Here is a 17,298-nt window from a genome sequence, read left to right on the forward strand (position 1 = left end):
TTCTTGTTAACAAACTATAGTTTTGGCAAGTCGGTTAGGACATCTACTTTGTGCATGACACAAGTAATTTTTCCAACAATTGTTTACAGACAGATTATTTCACTTATAATTCACTGTATCACAATTCCAGTGGGTCAGAAGTTTACATACACTAAGTTGACTGTGCCTTTAAACAGAATGGAAAATTCCAGAAAATCATGTCATGGCTTTAGAAGCTTCTGATAATTTGAGTCAATTGGAGGTGTACCTGTGGATGTATTTCAAGGCCTACCTTCAAACTCAGTGCCTCTTTGCTTGACATCATGGGAAAATCAAAAGAAATCAGCTAAGACCTCAGAAAAAAATTTGTAGATCTCCAAAAGTCTGGTTCATACTTGGGAGTGTCACACCCTGGCCATAGAGAGGGTTTTATTCTCTATTTTGGTTAGACCAGGGTGTGACTAGGGTGGGCATTCTATGTCCTTTTTTCGATGTTTTGTATTTCTTTGTTTTGGCCGGGTATGATTTTCAATCAGGGACAACTGTATATCGTTGTCTCTGATTGGGAGCCATACTTAGTTAGCCTGTTTTCCTTTGGGTTTTGAGGGTGGCTAATTTCTGTTTAGTGTTGCTTACCTGACAGAACAGTTTGGCTGTTGGTTTTTGTTTCTTTGTTTATGTGTTCTCAGTACAATAAATACATGATGAGCACTCAACATTGCTCCCTGCAACAGCCGTTACAGGGAGCAATTTCCAAACGCCTGAAGGTACCACGGTCATCTGTACAAACAATAGTATACAAGTATAAACACCATGGGACCACTCAGCCGTCGTACCGCTCAGGAAGGAGACGCCTTCTGTCTCCTAGAGATGAACGTACTTTGGTGCGAAAAGTGCAAATCAATCCCAGAACAACAGCAAAGGACCTTGTGAAGATGCTGAAGGAAACAGGTACAAAAGTGTCTATATCCACAGTAAAACGAGTCCTATATCGACATATCCTGAATGGCTGCTCAGCAAGGAAGAAGCTTCTGCTCCAAAACCGCCATTAAAAAGCCAGACTACGGTTTGCAACTGCACATGAGGACAAAGATCGTACATTTTGGGCCTTCCAAATGGACAATGACCCCAAGCATACTGCCAAAGTTGTGGAAAAATGGCTTAAGGACAACTAAGTCAAGGTATTGGAGTGGCCATCACAAAGCCCTGACCTCAATCCAATAGAAAATGAATGGGCAGAAATGAAATGCGTGTGCGAGCAAGGAGGCCTACAAAGCTGACTCACTTACACCAGCTTTGTCAGGAGGAATGGGACAAAATTCATCCAACTTATTGTGGGAAGCTTGTGGAAGGCTACCCGAAACGTTTGACCCAAGTTAAACAATTTAACGGCAATGCTACCAAATACTAATTGAGTGTATGTAAACTTCTAACCCACTGGGAATGTGGTGAAAGAAATAAAAGCTGAAATAAAACATTCTCTCTACTATTATTCTGACATTTCACATTTCACAAATAAAATGGTGTTCCTAACTGACGTAAGACATGTAATTTTTGCTAGCATTAAATGTCAGGAAATGTGAAAAAGTGAGTTTAAATGTATTTGGCTAAGGTGTATGTAAACTTCCGACTTCAACTGTATGCATAGTTAATTTAACTATACATTCATGTACATCCTACCTCAATTATCCCTACCAACTGGTGCCCCCGCACATTGGCTACCCAGGCAATCTGCATTGTGTCCTGCCACCCGCCAACCCCTCTTTACGCTACTGCTACTATCTGTTTATCATATATGCCTAATCACTTTAACCATACCTACATGTACGTACTACCTCAATCAGTCCAACTAACCGGTGCCTGTATATAGCCTTGCTACTGTTATAGCCTCGCTACTGTATATAGCCTCTCTACTGTTATTTTTAACTGTCTTTTTTACTGTTGTTTTTATTTCTTTACTTACCTATTGTTCACCTAATAGCAATTTTTTTACTTAGAAATTGCACTGTTGGTTAGAGCCTACTGTAAGGTCTACAACTGTTGTATTCGGCGCACTTGACAAATTAACTTTGATTTGATTTGATTTACCATCATTACCCTAACAAGCATTAGTTAGTTAGTTAATTAGCTAGCTAGCTAGTTAGTTAGTTAGTTAGTTAGTTAGTTAGTTAGTTAGTTAGTTAGTTAGTTAGTTAGTTAGTTAGTTAGTTAGTTAGTTAGTTAGTTAGTTAGTTAGTTAGTTGTGAGGGAGGGAGGGCTGGGATCTGGCTATGAAGGTCAGACAGATAGTTAGTTAGGAGGGAGGACTGGGATCTGGCTATGATGGTCAGATGAATAGTTAGTTAGTTAGTTAGTTAGTTAGTTAGTTAGTTAGTTAGTTAGTTAGTTAGTTAGTTAGTTAGTTAGTTAGTTTGGAGGGAGGGAGGGAGGGAGGGAGGGAGGGAGGGAGGGAGGGAGGGAGGGAGGGAGGGAGGGAGGGAGGGAGGGAGGGAGGGAGGAGAGGGATCTGACTATGAAGGTCAGACAGTTAGTTAGTTAGTTAGTTAGTTAGTTAGTTAGTTAGTTAGTTAGTTAGTTAGTTAGTTAGTTAGTTAGTTAGTTAGTTAGTTAGTTAGTTAGTTAGTTAGTTAGGTAGGTAGGTAGGTAGGTAGGTGGGTAGGAGGAAGGGCTGGGATCCGGTTCTGAAGGTCAGACAGATAGTTAGTTAGTTAGTTAGTTAGTTAGTTAGTTAGTTAGTTAGTTAGTTAGTTAGTTAGTTAGTTAGTTAGTTAGGAGGGAGGGCTGGGATCTGACTATGAAGGTCAGACAGTTAGTTAGTTAGGTAGGTAAGTAGGTAGGTAGGTAGGTAGGTAGGTAGGTAGGTAGGTAGGTAGGTAGGAGGAAGGGCTGGGATCCGGTTCTGAAGGTCAGACAGATAGTTAGTTAGTTAGTTAGTTAGTTAGTTAGTTAGTTAGTTAGTTAGTTAGTTAGTTAGTTAGTTAGTTAGTTAGTTAGTTAGTTAGTTAGAAGAAGAAGAAGAAGTAAGTTAGTTAGTTAGTTAGTTGGGAGGGAGGGAGGGCTTGGATCTGGCTATGAAGTTCAGACAGATAGTTAGTTAGTTAGTTAGTTAGTTAGTTAGTTAGTTAGTTGGGAGGGAGGGCTTGGATCTGGCTATGAAGGTCAGACAGATAGTTCGTTAGTTAGTTAGTTAGTTAGTTAGTTAGGTAGTTAGGTAGGTAGTTAGTTAGTTAGTTAGTTGGGAGGGAGGGCTGGGATCCGGCTTCTGAAGGTCAGACAGATAGTTAGTGAGTGAGTGAGTGAGTGAGTGAGTGAGTGAGTGAGTGAGTTAGTTAGTTAGTTAGTTAGTTAGTTAGTTAGTTAGTTAGTTAGTTAGTTAGTTAGTAGGGAGGGAGGGCTGGGATCTGACTATGAAGGTCAGACAGTTAGTTAGTTAGGTAGGTAAGTAGGTAGGTAGGTAGGTAGGTAGGTAGGAGGAAGGGCTGGGATCTGACTATGAAGGTCAGACAGTTAGTTAGTTAGTTAGTTAGTTAGTTAGTTAGTTAGTTAGTTAGTTAGGTAGGTAGGTAGGTAGGTAGGTAGGTAGGTAGGTAGGTAGGTAGGTAGGTAGGTAGGTAGGTAGGTAGGTAGGTAGGTAGGTAGGTAGGTAGGTAGGTAGGTAGGTAGGAGGAAGGGCTGGGATCCGGTTCTGAAGGTCAGACAGATAGTTAGTTAGTTAGTTAGTTAGTTAGTTAGTTAGTTAGTTAGTTAGTTAGTTAGTTAGTTAGTTAGTTAGTTAGTTAGTTAGTTAGTTAGTTAGTTGGGAGGGAGGGCTGGGATCCGGTTATGAAGGTCAGACAGATAGTTAGTTCAGACAGATAGTTAGTTAGTTTAGGGAGGGAGAGAGGGATGGAGAGGCGAGCGAGGGAGGGAGGAAGGGATGGCTGGGATCTAGCTATCAACCTCTGATAGTATGGAGGGAGATGGCCAGAGGGAAAACACAGCCCCTATTCCCCGTAGGCTCTGGTCAAAGTATTGCACTATATAGCGAGAATGGTGCCATTTCAGACACACCCCTAGATAAGGTTTGTAATATGGGACCTATTCTGTATAGAATGTATTGTACTATGTTTGACCAAGGCCCATAAGGCTCTGGGGATGTATGTATCAGTGGTCTCAGAGTAGGAGTGTTGATCTGGGATCCGGTTTGTTCCCCACATCCATGGAAAAATGCTACACTGATCTGAAATCAGCACTATTACTCTGAAACACTTGATACATACGGCCCCATGCCCTGGTCAAAAGCAGTGCACTATATAGGTGTTGTTTGGTCCGTAGACCTTATGTCTAGTGTGTGAATTAGCATCCATTTTGATCATCTTGTTTGTTCTAACAACCGATTTCTGTTCCATTTTATTTTCAGCTTCTGGTGGGAAAAGTAAGCTTGTGATATTTTTACTCATTGTTGCTATGACAACGCTCCACTATGTTTTTTGGGGTTTGGTGAATCAAGAAGGGAAGGAGAGTCAAGGAAAAGGAAAGGAAAGGCTATGTGTTGTTTTCCCCGAATATAAGGGGTCTTATTTTATTTCAAGGGTTTTGACCATGAGGAATGCAGGTTAAATGGGTATTTCTTTGAAGTTTTACAAAATTAGGAATCATATAATACAATATTATTTAGTCTTTAGCCTTCCTTCGTGGTTTAATGTTTTCGTGCCTGTCAGGAATAGTTATGCTTGCTTTCATCTATTTTATATTTACAGTTATCTGAAATAAGAATTTCTAATTTAATTGACTTGAATTGCTTACTTAATCAAGTGTATTGATGGTTAAATTAGACAAGATGTCCCTGAGTTGTAGCTTTATTGTATAGTCTAGCCTGGCCCTATTCATTGTATCATTATATTATGCAACAGAAAAGCAGAGTGTCTTTAGAACAAGCTACCCCATCACACCATTAGAAGCCCTAACCGGAATGTTCTGATGACTTGTCTAATGGATCTGTCAGGCATTTGGATTAAATAGCTTTCTTTCCTCATCCATCTACACACAATACCCAATACTGACAAAGCAAACACAGGTTTTTAGAAATGTTTTCAAATTTACTAAAAATAAGAAACAGAAATATCACATTTACACAAGTATTCAGACCCTTTACTCAGTACTTTGTTGAAGCACCTTTGGCAGCGATTACAGCCTTGAGTCTTGGGTATGATCCTAAAAGCTTGGCACACCTGTATTTGGGGAGTTTCTCCCATTCTTCTCTGCAGATCCTCTCAAGCTCTGTCAGGTTCGATGGGGAGCGTCGCTGCACAGCTATTTTAAGGTCTCTCCAGAGATGTTCAATCAGGTTCAAGTGCGAGCTCTGGCTGGGCCACTCAAGGACATTCAGAGACTTGTCCCGAAGCCACTGCTGCGTTGTCTTGGCTATGTGCTTAGGGTTGTTGTCCTGTTGGAAGGTGACCCTTTGCCCTAGTTTGAGGTCCTGAGCGCTCTGGAGCAGGTTTTCATCACGGATCTCTCTGTACTTTGCTCCGTTCATCTTTCCCTCGATCCTGACTAGTCTCCCAGTCCCTGCCTCTGAAAAACATCCCCACAGCATGATGCTGCCACCACCGTGCTTTACGTGACACTTGTCATTCAGACCAAAGCGTTCAATCTTGGTTTCATCAGACCAGAGAATCTCATGGTCTGAGAGTCCTTTAGGTGCCTTTTGTCAAAGCCCAAATGGGCTGTCATGTGCCTTTTACTGCAGATTGGCTTCCGTCTGGCCACTCTACCATAAAGGCCTGATTGGTGGAGTGCTGCAGAGATGGTTATCTTTCTGGAAGGTTGTCCCATCTCCACAGAGGAACTCTGGCGCTCTGTCCAACTTCAACCAACTTCTTTATTTTAAGAATGATGGAGGCTCTTGGGGACCTAATATGGTGCACACATTTTTTGGTACCCTTCCACAGATCTGTGCCTCAACACAATCCTGTCTCGGAGCCCTAAGGACAATTCCTTTGACCTCATGGCTTGGTTTTTGCTCTGACATGCACTGTCAACTGTGGGACCTTATCTAGACAGGTGTGTGCCTTTCCAAAGCATGTCCAATCAATTTAATTTACCACAGGTGGACTCCAAACAAGTTGTAGAAACATCTCAAGGATTATAAATTGAAACAGGATGCACCTGAGCTTAATTTGGAGTCTCATAGCAAAAGGGTCTGAATACTTATGTAAATAAGGTATATCTGTTAAAACAAAATGATACATAAAAATGTTGAAAAGAAAATACCCATGGGGTATAGATGGCTAGCAGGCAGGCTCCGCCCCGCCTCATCTCAGCTCACTGGTCACCATAGCAGCACCCACCCGTAGCGCGTGCTCCAGCAAGTATTTCTCACTGGTCACCCCCAAAGCCAATTCTTCCTTTGGCCGCCTTTCCTTCCAGTTCTCTGCTGCCAATGACTGCAACGAACTGCAAAAATCACTGAAGCTGGAGACTCATATCTCCCTCACTAGCTTTAAGCACCAGCTGTCAGAGCAGCTCACAGATCGCTGCACCTGTACATAGCCCATCTGTAAATAGCCAATCCAACTACCTCATCCCCATACTGTATTTATTTATTTATCTTGCTCCTTTGCACCCCAGTAGCTCTACTTGCACATTCATCTTCTTGCACATTCATCACCATAGCCTATTTATTGCCTTACCTCCCTTATCCTACCTCATTTGCACACACTGTATATATACTTTGTTCTACTGTAATATTAACTGTATGTTTGTTTATTCCATGTGTAACTCGGTGTTGTTGTATGTGTCAAATTGCTTTGATTTATCTTGGCCAGGTCGCAGTTGTAAATGAGAACTTGTTCTCAACTAGCCAACTTGGTTAAATAAAGTTGAAATTACAAAATAATAACGACATTTCAAATGTCATATTATGTCTATATACAGTGTTGTAACCATGTGAAAATAGTTAAAGTTCAAAAGGGATAATAAATAGGCATAAATATGGGTTGTATTTACAATGGTGTTTGTTCTTCACTGGTTGCCCTTTTCTTGTGGCAACAGGTCACAAATCTTGCTGCTGTGATGGCACACTGTGGTATTTCACCCAGTAGATATGGGAGTTTATCAAAATCGGGTTTGTTTTGGAATTTTTTATAGATCTGTGTAATCTGAGGGAAATATGTGTCTCTAATATCGTCACACTTTTGGCAGGAGATTAGGAAGTGTAGCTCAGTTTCCACCTCATTTTGTGGGCAGTGTGTACATAGCCTGTCTTCTCTTGAGAGCCAGGTCTGCCTACGGAAGCATCTCTCAATAGCAAGGCTATGCTCACTGAGTCTGTACATAGTCAAAGATTTCCTTAATTTTGGGTCAGTCACGGTGGTCAGGTATTCTGCCACTGTGTACTCTCTGTTTAGGGCCAAGTAGCATTCTATTTTGCTCAGTTTTTTGGTAATTCTTTCCAATGTGTTAATTAAATATCTTTTAGTTTTCTCATGATTTGGTTGGGTCTAATTGTGTTGCTGTCCTGGGGCTCTGTGTGGTCTGTTTATGTATGGGAACAGAGCCCCAGGACCAGCTTGCTTAGGGGGCTCTTCTCCAGGTTAATTTCTCTGTAGGTGATGGCTTTGTTATGGAAGGTTTGGAAATCCTTTCCTTTTATGTGGTTGTAGAATTTAATCTTTCTAGGGTCGGGGGCAGTATCCTGGATTTCCACCTGTCTGATGTGCCCAAAGTAAACTGCCTGTTACTCATGCCCAGAAGCTAGGATATGCATATAATGGTAGAATTGGATAAGAAACACTCAGAAGTTTCTAAAACTGTTAAAATAATGTCTGTGAGTATAACAGAACTGATATGGCAGGCGAAAACCCGAGGAAAATCCATACGGATTTTTTTTTTTTTTTAGCTCCCAGCAACTTCAAATGTGAAGCTATTGAAAACTATGACTTCCGCCTCCCAGATTGCAGTTCCTATGGCTTCCACTAGATGTCAACAGTCTTTATACATGGTTTCAGGCTTGTTTTTTGAAAAACCAACGAGTAGTAGTTGTTTATCCATGGGGAGAGGTAAGGCAAAAGTAGTCTTTGTTCTTTTCCTTTGCTATTGAACATAGTAATCTCCGTCTGAAATATTATAATTTATTTAGATATTAGACAACCTGAGGATTAATAAAAAACATCGTTTGAGTCATTTGAACAAACTTTGCTGGTAACTTTTTGGAATCCTTTGTATGCATGTTGAAGGACTGAATTATTTAATTCAATGGTGCCAACTAAACAACGTTTTTGGGATTTATAGGACTTTATTGAACAAAATTACCATTCATTGTCTAGCTGGGACCCTTGGGATTGCAAACAGAGGAAAATCTTCAAAAGTAAGTGATTTATTTTATTGCTATTTGTTATTTTGTGACGCCTGTGCTGGTTTGGAAAATATGCTAATGTGAGGCGCTGTCCTCAGACAATCGAATGCTATGCTTTCGCCGGAAAGTGTTTTTGAAATCTGACAACGCAGTTCAATTACCAAGATTCTAAGCTAAAGAATCATTTATGAGACTTGTATTTTCATCAATGTTTAATATTACGATTTTGTATTTTGAATTTGGCTCGCTCCGATTTCACTGGATGTTGTCGAATTTGGTCCCGCTAGCGGGATCTTCGCACTAATTAACGTCTCTTTTCTGGATTTTGATAATTAGCGGGTATCGGCCTAATTCTGCTCTGCATTCATTGTTTGGTGCTTTACGTTGTACACTGAGGGTAATTTTGTAGAATTCTGCATGCAGAGTCTCAATTTGGTGTTTGTCCCATTTTGTGAATTCTTGGTTGGTGAGCGGACCCCAGACCTCACAACCCTAAATGGGCTCTATAACTGATTCAAGTATTTTTAGCCAGATCCTAATTGGGATGTCGAATCTGATGTTCCTATTAATGGCATAGAAAGCCCTTCTTGCCTTGTCTCTCAGATCGTTCACAGCTTTGTGGAAATTAACTGTGGCGCTGATGTTTAAGCCGAGGAATGTATAGTTTTTTGTGTGCTCTAGTGCAACGGTGTCTAGAAGGAATTTGGATTCGTGGTCCTGGCAGCTGGATCTTTTTTGGAACACCATTATTTTTGTCTTACTGAGATTTACTGTCAGGGCCCAGGTCTGACTGAACCTGTGCAGAAGATCTAGGTGCTGCTGTAGGCCCTTCTTGGTTGGTGACAGAAGCACCAGATCATCAGCAAACAGTAGACATTTGACTTCAGATTCTAGAAGGGTGAGGCCGGCTGCTGCAGACTGTTCTAGTGTCCTCGCCAATTTGTTGATATATATGTTGAAGAGGGTGGGGCTTAAGCTGCATCCCTGTCTCACCCCCTGGCCCTGTGGAAAGAAATGTTTTTTTTTGCTAATTTTAACCGCACACTTGTTGTTTGTGTACATGGATTTTATAATGTTGTATGTTTTTCGCCCAACACCACTTTCCATCAATTTGTATAGCAGACCCTTGTACCAAATTGAGTTGAAAACTATTTTGAAATCAACAAAGCATGAGAAGAATTTGCCTTTGTTTTGGTTTGTTTGTCTATTAGGCTGTGCAGGATGAATAAGTGCTCTGTCGTAAGGTAATTTGGTAAAAAGTCAATTTGACATTGTCTCAGTACATTGTTTTCACTGAGGAAATGTATGAGTCTGCTAGTAGTGACAATGCAGAGCATTTTATCAAGGTTGTTGTTGACCCATATTCCACAGTAGTCATTGGGGCCAAATGTGTCTCCACTTTTGTGGATTGGGGTGATCAGTCCTTGGTTCCAAAAATTGGGGAAAATGTCAGCGCTGAGGATGATGTTAAAGAGTTTAAGTATAGCCAATTGGAATTTGTGGTCTGTATATTTTATCATTTAATTTAGGATAGCATCAACCCCACATGCCTTTTTGGGTTGGAGGGTTTGCATTTTGTCCTGTAGTTCATTCAAGGTAATTGGAGAATCCAGTGGGTTCTGGTAATCTTTAATAGTTGATTCTAAGATTTGTATTTGATCATGTATATATGTGTTTGTTCTTTGTTCTTTGTTATAGAGCAAAAAGATTGGAGAAGTGGTTTATCCATACATCTCCATTTTGGATATATAACTCTTAATGTTGTTGTTTGTTTAGAGGTTTCACATTTTCTGAGAAGTGGTTCAATTCTATGGATTCTTCAATTACATTGAGCTGATTTCTGACGTGCTGTTCCTTATTTTTCCATAATATATGTCTGTATTGTTTTAGTGATTCACCATAGTGAAGGCGTTTTCTGGGTCTCCATGTTTTTGGTTGGACAGGTTTCTCTATTTCTTTCTTAGGTTTTTGCATTCTTCATCAAACCATCTGTCATTGTTGTTAATTTTCTTAGGTTGTCTGCTTGAATTTTTTGGATTTGATCTGGAAGCTGAGAGGTCAAATATAGTGTTTAGGTTTTCTACTGCCATGTTTACACCTTCAATTTTACAGTGAAATGTTTTGTCCAGGAAATTGTCTTGAAGGGATTGAATTTGTTGTTGCCTAATTGTTTTTTGGTAGATTTCCACACTATTTTCCTTCCATCTATAGCATTTCTTAATATTATTCAGGTCCTTTGGCTTTGATGCCTCATGATTGAGCATAGCTCTGTTCAAGTAGAGTGTTATTTTGCTGTCATCTGTTAGGGGTGTCAGTGGACTGACTGTGAACGCTCTAAGAGACTCTGGGTTGAGGTCAGTGATAATGTTGAGCTGTAGTTGTACCTACAGTCCCGTGTGGCTCAGTTGGTAGAGCATGGTGTTTGCAACGTCAGGGTTGTGGGTTCGATTCCCACGGGGGACCAGTATGGGAAAAAAAATCTATGAAATGTATGCATTCACTACTGTAAGTCGCTCTGGATAAGAGTGTCTGCTAAAATGTAAGTCCGAAGTTTACATTCACTTAGGTTGAAGTCATTGAAACTTGTTTTATAACCACTCCACAAATATCTTGTTAACAAACTAGAATTTTGGCAAGTTGTTTAGTACATCTACTTTGTGCATGGCACAAGTAATTTTTCCAACAATTGTTTATTTCTTGTCTGAGGGGCAGAGAGAAGGTGAGGAGAAGGAAAGGAGAGTAGTGGACAGCAGAAAAGGGACAAGTGACTGTGCTCTGATGTGTACCAAGGGAGCACCAGTCACTGAATCCCCTTCTTCTTCAAATCCATGGGTCACAGATGGTTACTTCCCAGTAGGCTAGCAGTACATGGGTTGTTGTTAATGTGGTGGAGGCTATGTAGCTCTAGAACATCTAGCTACATACAAGACATTATCTTTTATACTATTCCATTATCCTTAGATTCCTTTCTGTCTCCTTTTCTTTCTGATTGTAAGTATCAGAAATCCCTGGTTAAGTAAAGGATTTCCCTGGTTAAATAAAGGTGAAATAAATAATTAATAAAAGGGAGAAGCGAAGACATGATAGGACAGGATATGACAGGACGTGACAGGACAGGATGTGACAGGACAGGATATGACAGGTGAAAGTAATAGGGCTGTAGTGGAAATCTATCCAGTCCTTCCACTGGTGATACAACCAAGGAGAGTTGAGGTGAGGAGAGGAGTCTGTAATGAAGCCCTTTTGTGGGGAAAAACTCATTCTGATTGGCTGGGCCTGGCTGCCAAGTGGGTGGGCCTCCCAGGCTGCACCTCTGCCCAGTCATGTGAAATCCATAGATTAGGGCCTAATCTATTTATTTAAATTGACTGATTTTCTTATATGATCTGTAACTCAGTAAAATCTTTGAAATGGTTGCATTTTAAATGTATATTTTTGTTCAGTATAGTTCCATTTATAACAGTAGTAGATCATTTTAATATAATACTATTGTATAGTGCATGCAAATGTTTGTATTGGTGACCCAGTGTGATATATCTGGAGAATGTTTTGTATGGTTACTCCTTGTCCATAGAATAGCCCAGACATTCCTCTAAGTCTGGTCTGTCCTCTATGCTGGTTGTCAGGGTTGATATGGTGGTAATTGTGGTAACTGTGGTAACGGTGGTAATTGTGGTAACGGTGGTAATTGTGGTAATGGTGGTAATTCTGGTAACGGTGGTAAAAGTGGTAACGGTGGTAACAGTGGTAATGGTGGTACTTGTGATAACGGTGGTAATTCTGGTAATTGTGGTAACGGTGGGAATTGTGGTAACGGTGGTAATTCTGGTAATGGTGGTAATTGTGGTAACGGTGGTAACAGTGGTAATGGTGTAATTGTGGTAACGGTGGTAATTCTGGTAATTCTGGTAACGGTGGTAATTGTGGTAATGGTGGTAATTCTGGTAATTGTGGTAACGGTGGTAATTGTGGTAACGGTGGTAATTCTAGTAATGGTGGTAATTGTGGTAACGGTGGTAACAGTGGTAATGGTGTAATTGTGGTAATGGTGGTAATTCTGGTAATTGTGGTAACGGTGGTAATTGTGGTAATGGTGGTAATTCTGGTAATGGTGGTAATTGTGGTAACAGTGGTAATGGTGTAATTGTGGTAACGGTGGTAATTCTGGTAATTGTGGTAACGGTGGTAATTGTGGTAACGGTGGTAATTCTGGTAATGGTGGTAATTGTGGTAACGGTGGTAATTCTGGTAATGGTGGTAATTGTGGTAACGGTGGTAACAGTGGTAACGGTGGTAACAGTGGTAACGGTGGTAATTCTGGTAATTGTGGTAACGGTGGTAATTCTGGTAATGGTGGTAATTGTGGTAATTCTGGTAACGGTGGTAATTCTGGTAATTCTAGTAATTGTGGTAAAGGTTGGTAATTCTGGTAATGGTGGTAATTCTGGTAACGTTGGTAACAGTGGTAACGGTGGTAATTCTGGTAATGGTGGTAATTCTGGTAATTCTGGTAATTGTGGTAATGGTGGTAATTCTGGTAATTGTGGTAACGGTGGTAATTGTGGTAACGGTGGTAACGGTGGTAACAGTGGTAACGGTGGTAATTCTGGTAATGGTGGTAATTCTGGTAATTGTGGTAATGGTGGTAATTCTGGTAATTGTGGTAACGGTGGTAATTGTGGTAACAGTGGTAATGGTGGTAATTCTGGTAACGGTGGTAATTCTGGTAACGGTGGTAATTGTGGTAATGGTGGTAATTGTGGTAACGGTGGTAATTCTGGTAATTCTGGTAATTGTGGTAACGGTGGTAATTGTGGTAACGGTGGTAATTGTGGTAATTGTGGTAACGGTGGTAATGGTGGTAATTGTGGTAACGGTGGTAATTCTGGTAACTGTGGTAATTGTGGTAATGGTGGTAATTCTGGTAATTGTGGTAACGGTGGTAATTGTGGTAATTCTGGTAATGGTGGTAATTGTGGTAATTGTGGTAATGGTGGTAATGGTGGTAATTGTGGTAACGGTGGTAATGGTGGTAATGGTGGTAATTGTGGTAATGGTGGTAACGGTGCTCATAACAAGCTAGGTCTAATGTATTTCCTGTCACTCTCTCTCTCCCTCTCTCCCGCTAACTATCTCCCCCTCTCCCCTTCTCTCTATTTATCCCTGTTTCTCTGTGTCTTCCCCCCTCTCTCTTTCTCTCTCTATGATGATCAATGTAGTCTCAGAGCAAGGCTTATGCTGCTCTAGTCAAGGACTCCTGAGTGGCGCAGTGGTCTTGTGGACTTGTGACAAGGGTAATGAAGATTGTATTGTATTGTGAGACTGATCACACTCTCTGACTGGACAATGAGTCTCTCTGTGGATGGTCATCATGTTGTGGAGATTGTATAGATGCTGAGCTGTCCCCTTCTCCTTTCCACCAGACCTCTCCTATCTCTCCATCTCCTGTGTGACTGTAATATTGCACAGAGAGAAGGAGGAGGAGATGAGAGGAGATAGCGTGTTATGTCAATCTCTGTGGGTGATGATAAAATGTGAAATGCTCCAAAATGTATCCCAATTTGGGGTGGGAAGAAAGCATTAAAGCGAATGTGCATTACAGCAATAATATAACCCAAATATAAACATTAGGCTTGAAACACTCAGAACTAGGAAGGGAGATACTGTTGAGTTAAAAGAGAGAAACACACAAACTGACAGAGTGGTTCAGTTCTGTTCTGAACAGAATCTGCTGTATTGACAGAGAGTTGGGTTGGTGTGGGTTTTGGTCCTGTGAGTAAGGTAGTGAGGGACTCGTAGTGTGTGTGTGTGTGTGTGTGTGTGTGTGTGTGTGTGTGTGTGTGTGTGTGTGTGTGTGTGTGTGTGTGTGTGTGTGTTGTTCCCTCTCTGAGCGGAGCTCCATTGATGTCAAAGAGGGGGTAAACTGGACCATCTGTGAGTCGGTTATTACACCACACACAATATGTTTTTGCAGTTCTCATTATGAACCTTTGCTAATATCACGAGAGAGAGAGAGAGAGAGAGAGAGAGAGAGAGAGAGAGAGAGAGAGAGATTATTACTTTCATTTTAGCATCATCTTATTGAAGGGATCAATCATCTCTCTCCATCAAATATAATCCTGTTACTATGAATGTGGCCATAGGGCTTTTTCTGCTGAACAATCTGCTTTACTTTAATTATTTAATTCACTTGACAGAAGGGGCCAAGACTGTCCAAGTATCAACATTATTCTCCTCAGATGTATCTACAATCTACAGTGTCAGTACACAGTGAAGGCTGAAACAGACAGCCTGTATATTTACAGTGAGAGACCAGCAGTATCATGTGTGGACAGTAGAACTGTGGACAGTAGAGCATTGAGCTGTGGACAGTAGAACATAGAGCTGTGGACAGTAGAACATGGAGCTGTAGAGCATAGAGCTATGGACAGTAGAACTGTGGACAGTAGAGCATAGAGCTGTGGACAGTAGAACATAGAGCTGTGGACAGTAGAACATAGATCTGTGGACAGTAGAACATAGAGCTGTGGACAGTAGAGCATAGTGCTGTGGACAGTAGAACATGGAGCTGTAGAGCATAGAGCTGTGGACAGTAGAATATAGAGCTGTGGACAGTAGAACAGAGAGCTGTGGACAGTAGAACATAGAGCTGTGGACAGTAGAGCATAGAGCCTGGACAATAGAACATAGAGCTGTGAACAGTAGAACATAGAGCTGTGAACAGTAGAACATAGAGCTGTGGACAGTAGAACAGAGAGCTGTGGACAGTAGAACATAGAGCTGTGGACAGTAGAGCATAGAGCTGTGGACAGTAGAACATGGAGCTGTAGAGCATAGAGCTGTGGACAGTAGAATATAGAGCTGTGGACAGTAGAACAGAGAGCTGTGGACAGTAGAACATAGAGCTGTGGACAGTAGAGCATAGAGCCTGGACAATAGAACATAGAGCTGTGAACAGTAGAACATAGAGCTGTGAACAGTAGAACATAGAGCTGTGGACAGTAGAACAGAGAGCTGTGGACAGTAGAACATAGAGCTGTGGACAGTAGAACAGAGAGCTGTGGACAGTAGAATATAGAGCTGTGGACAGTAGAACATAGAGCCCTGTACTAGAGGTAGCTGCTTGACCCCGCTGGTAGTAGATAATTTTAATATAATACTATTATATAGTGCATGCAAATTATGAGCAATTTTTTATGTGCAAAACATCAATATATTGAGGATATTTTGACTCCCAAGGGATTAAAGACCAGGTTGGTAAAACACAACAAGAGGAGATAAATGATAAATGCTGCAGATATAAAATAGATACATGTTTTACTGGCTTCCTGTGTATCATGTTCTGTTTTCCACTTCATTGATTTTATTGCAATCTTCTCAGTAACAGAGATGATGCTACCATGCTGCAACGCTCTCCCTGGTGAGTGGGTGGGTGAGGGTGGGAGTGAGTGAGGGTGGAAGTGAGTGTGTGTGTGTGTGTGTGAGTGAGTGAGTGAGTGAGTGAGTGAGTGAGTGAGTGAGTGAGTGAGTGAGTGAGTGAGTGAGTGAGTGAGTGAGTGAGTGAGTGAGTGAGGGAGTGAGGGTGGGTGGGAGGGAGGGTGAGGCGTAGACAGTAGGTCCAGTAATGTTCATGCGTATGTTATGTCTCACTGGCAGTGAGCATGTGTAGGTTGCCTATGCGTTATATATGGAGTAGGATAGGGGACTGGGACACGGTAGGACAGTGGGGGGCAGACAGTACAGTTCTAGTCATCAATGCCCTCACACAATCCACCAGCAAACACTGACTTCAGGAATATAAGCTGTGTACTGTGTCTGTTTGCAGTAGTAAGGGCTCACACATGAGAGACAAAGAGAGAGATGAGATTTGTAATGTCTTTTTTCTTTTGGAAGTTCTGTGAGTGTAATGTTTATTGTTCATTTTTATTGTTTATTTCACTTTTGTATATTATCTACTTCACTAGCTTTGGTACTGTTAACATATGTTTCCCATGCCAATAAAGCCCTTTGAATTGAATTGAATTGAATTGAGAGAGAGAGAGAGAAATAAAGAGAGAGAGAGAGAGAGAGAGAGAGAGAGAGAGAGAGAGAGAGAGAGAGAGAGAGCCCCAGCTGGAGTGCTCTATTGGGTCTGTAAAGGTTAGTGAGTGGTGAGGGAGGGTGGGAGGGAGGGAGAGCGGGTGAGGGAGGGAGTGATGGATAGAGTAAATGATGGATGGACTAAAGGGAGGGAGGTATTGTCCTCATAAACCATGGAGTGGCTCCATCGGAGTGGAAGCAGAATATTTTCATCATGGGCCAGCCAGCTGAGATAGCTGAGGAATTAACCCTCGGGTTATTGCCCTAAATTAGGCACTATATTCCCTATGTAGTGCACTACTTTTGACCAGGACCCATAGACTGCCGTTAGGCTTTGGTCAAATTAAGTGCAACTATATAGGGAATAGGGTGCTATTCGGGATGGAGTAAGTCAGCCAGGAGGAGAGAAGAGTTGGCTGAGTGTTAACCCCCTAACCCCAGTCAGCATGACCACTACTGCCCCCAGTAGAGGTCAGTTACAGGTCAGTAGAGGGGGGGTTGCCCCAGGACCGAGTTTGGGAAACCCTGCATTAGTCCACTGTTGACGTAGTCCTCTTTTTTTGCATATCAAAATGCATTATACCCCTCAAAAAGACACATTCACACAGAGTAGCCTGTATGAAGTCATGTAGTATAGTACTACACATCTATCTGAGGACTAGTTTCTTAAAAAATACATTTGAAAAAACACCTCAAATTCTGAAAGAACAAAATGCCCCAAATGTATTCAGAATTAAATGTAATCTGTTATTCATCATCTGATAAAGATAATCAACTATGTGAATTTCAGACTTTAGTACAGTCCAGTAGGTTTATCCATTCTTCTCCTCTTCCAGGACTTCACGTTGACATGTAGTTTCAGATACCTATCCCTCTCTCCACTCGTTTACTGACTCTTCTCT

The 17,298-nt window shown here is 41.3% G+C and overlaps 1 protein-coding gene across 2 annotated transcripts in view; it reads left to right on the forward strand.

Annotated features, from left to right (window-relative positions):
• gabrb2a (gamma-aminobutyric acid type A receptor subunit beta2a) overlaps positions 1 to 17,298 on the forward strand; it is a 146,332-nt gene that overhangs the window by 22,750 nt on the left and 106,284 nt on the right. The window lies entirely within an intron of this gene.

Source organism: Salmo salar, chromosome ssa09, assembly GCF_905237065.1.
Source record: "Salmo salar chromosome ssa09, Ssal_v3.1, whole genome shotgun sequence".
Taxonomy (NCBI): Eukaryota; Metazoa; Chordata; class Actinopteri; order Salmoniformes; family Salmonidae; genus Salmo; species Salmo salar.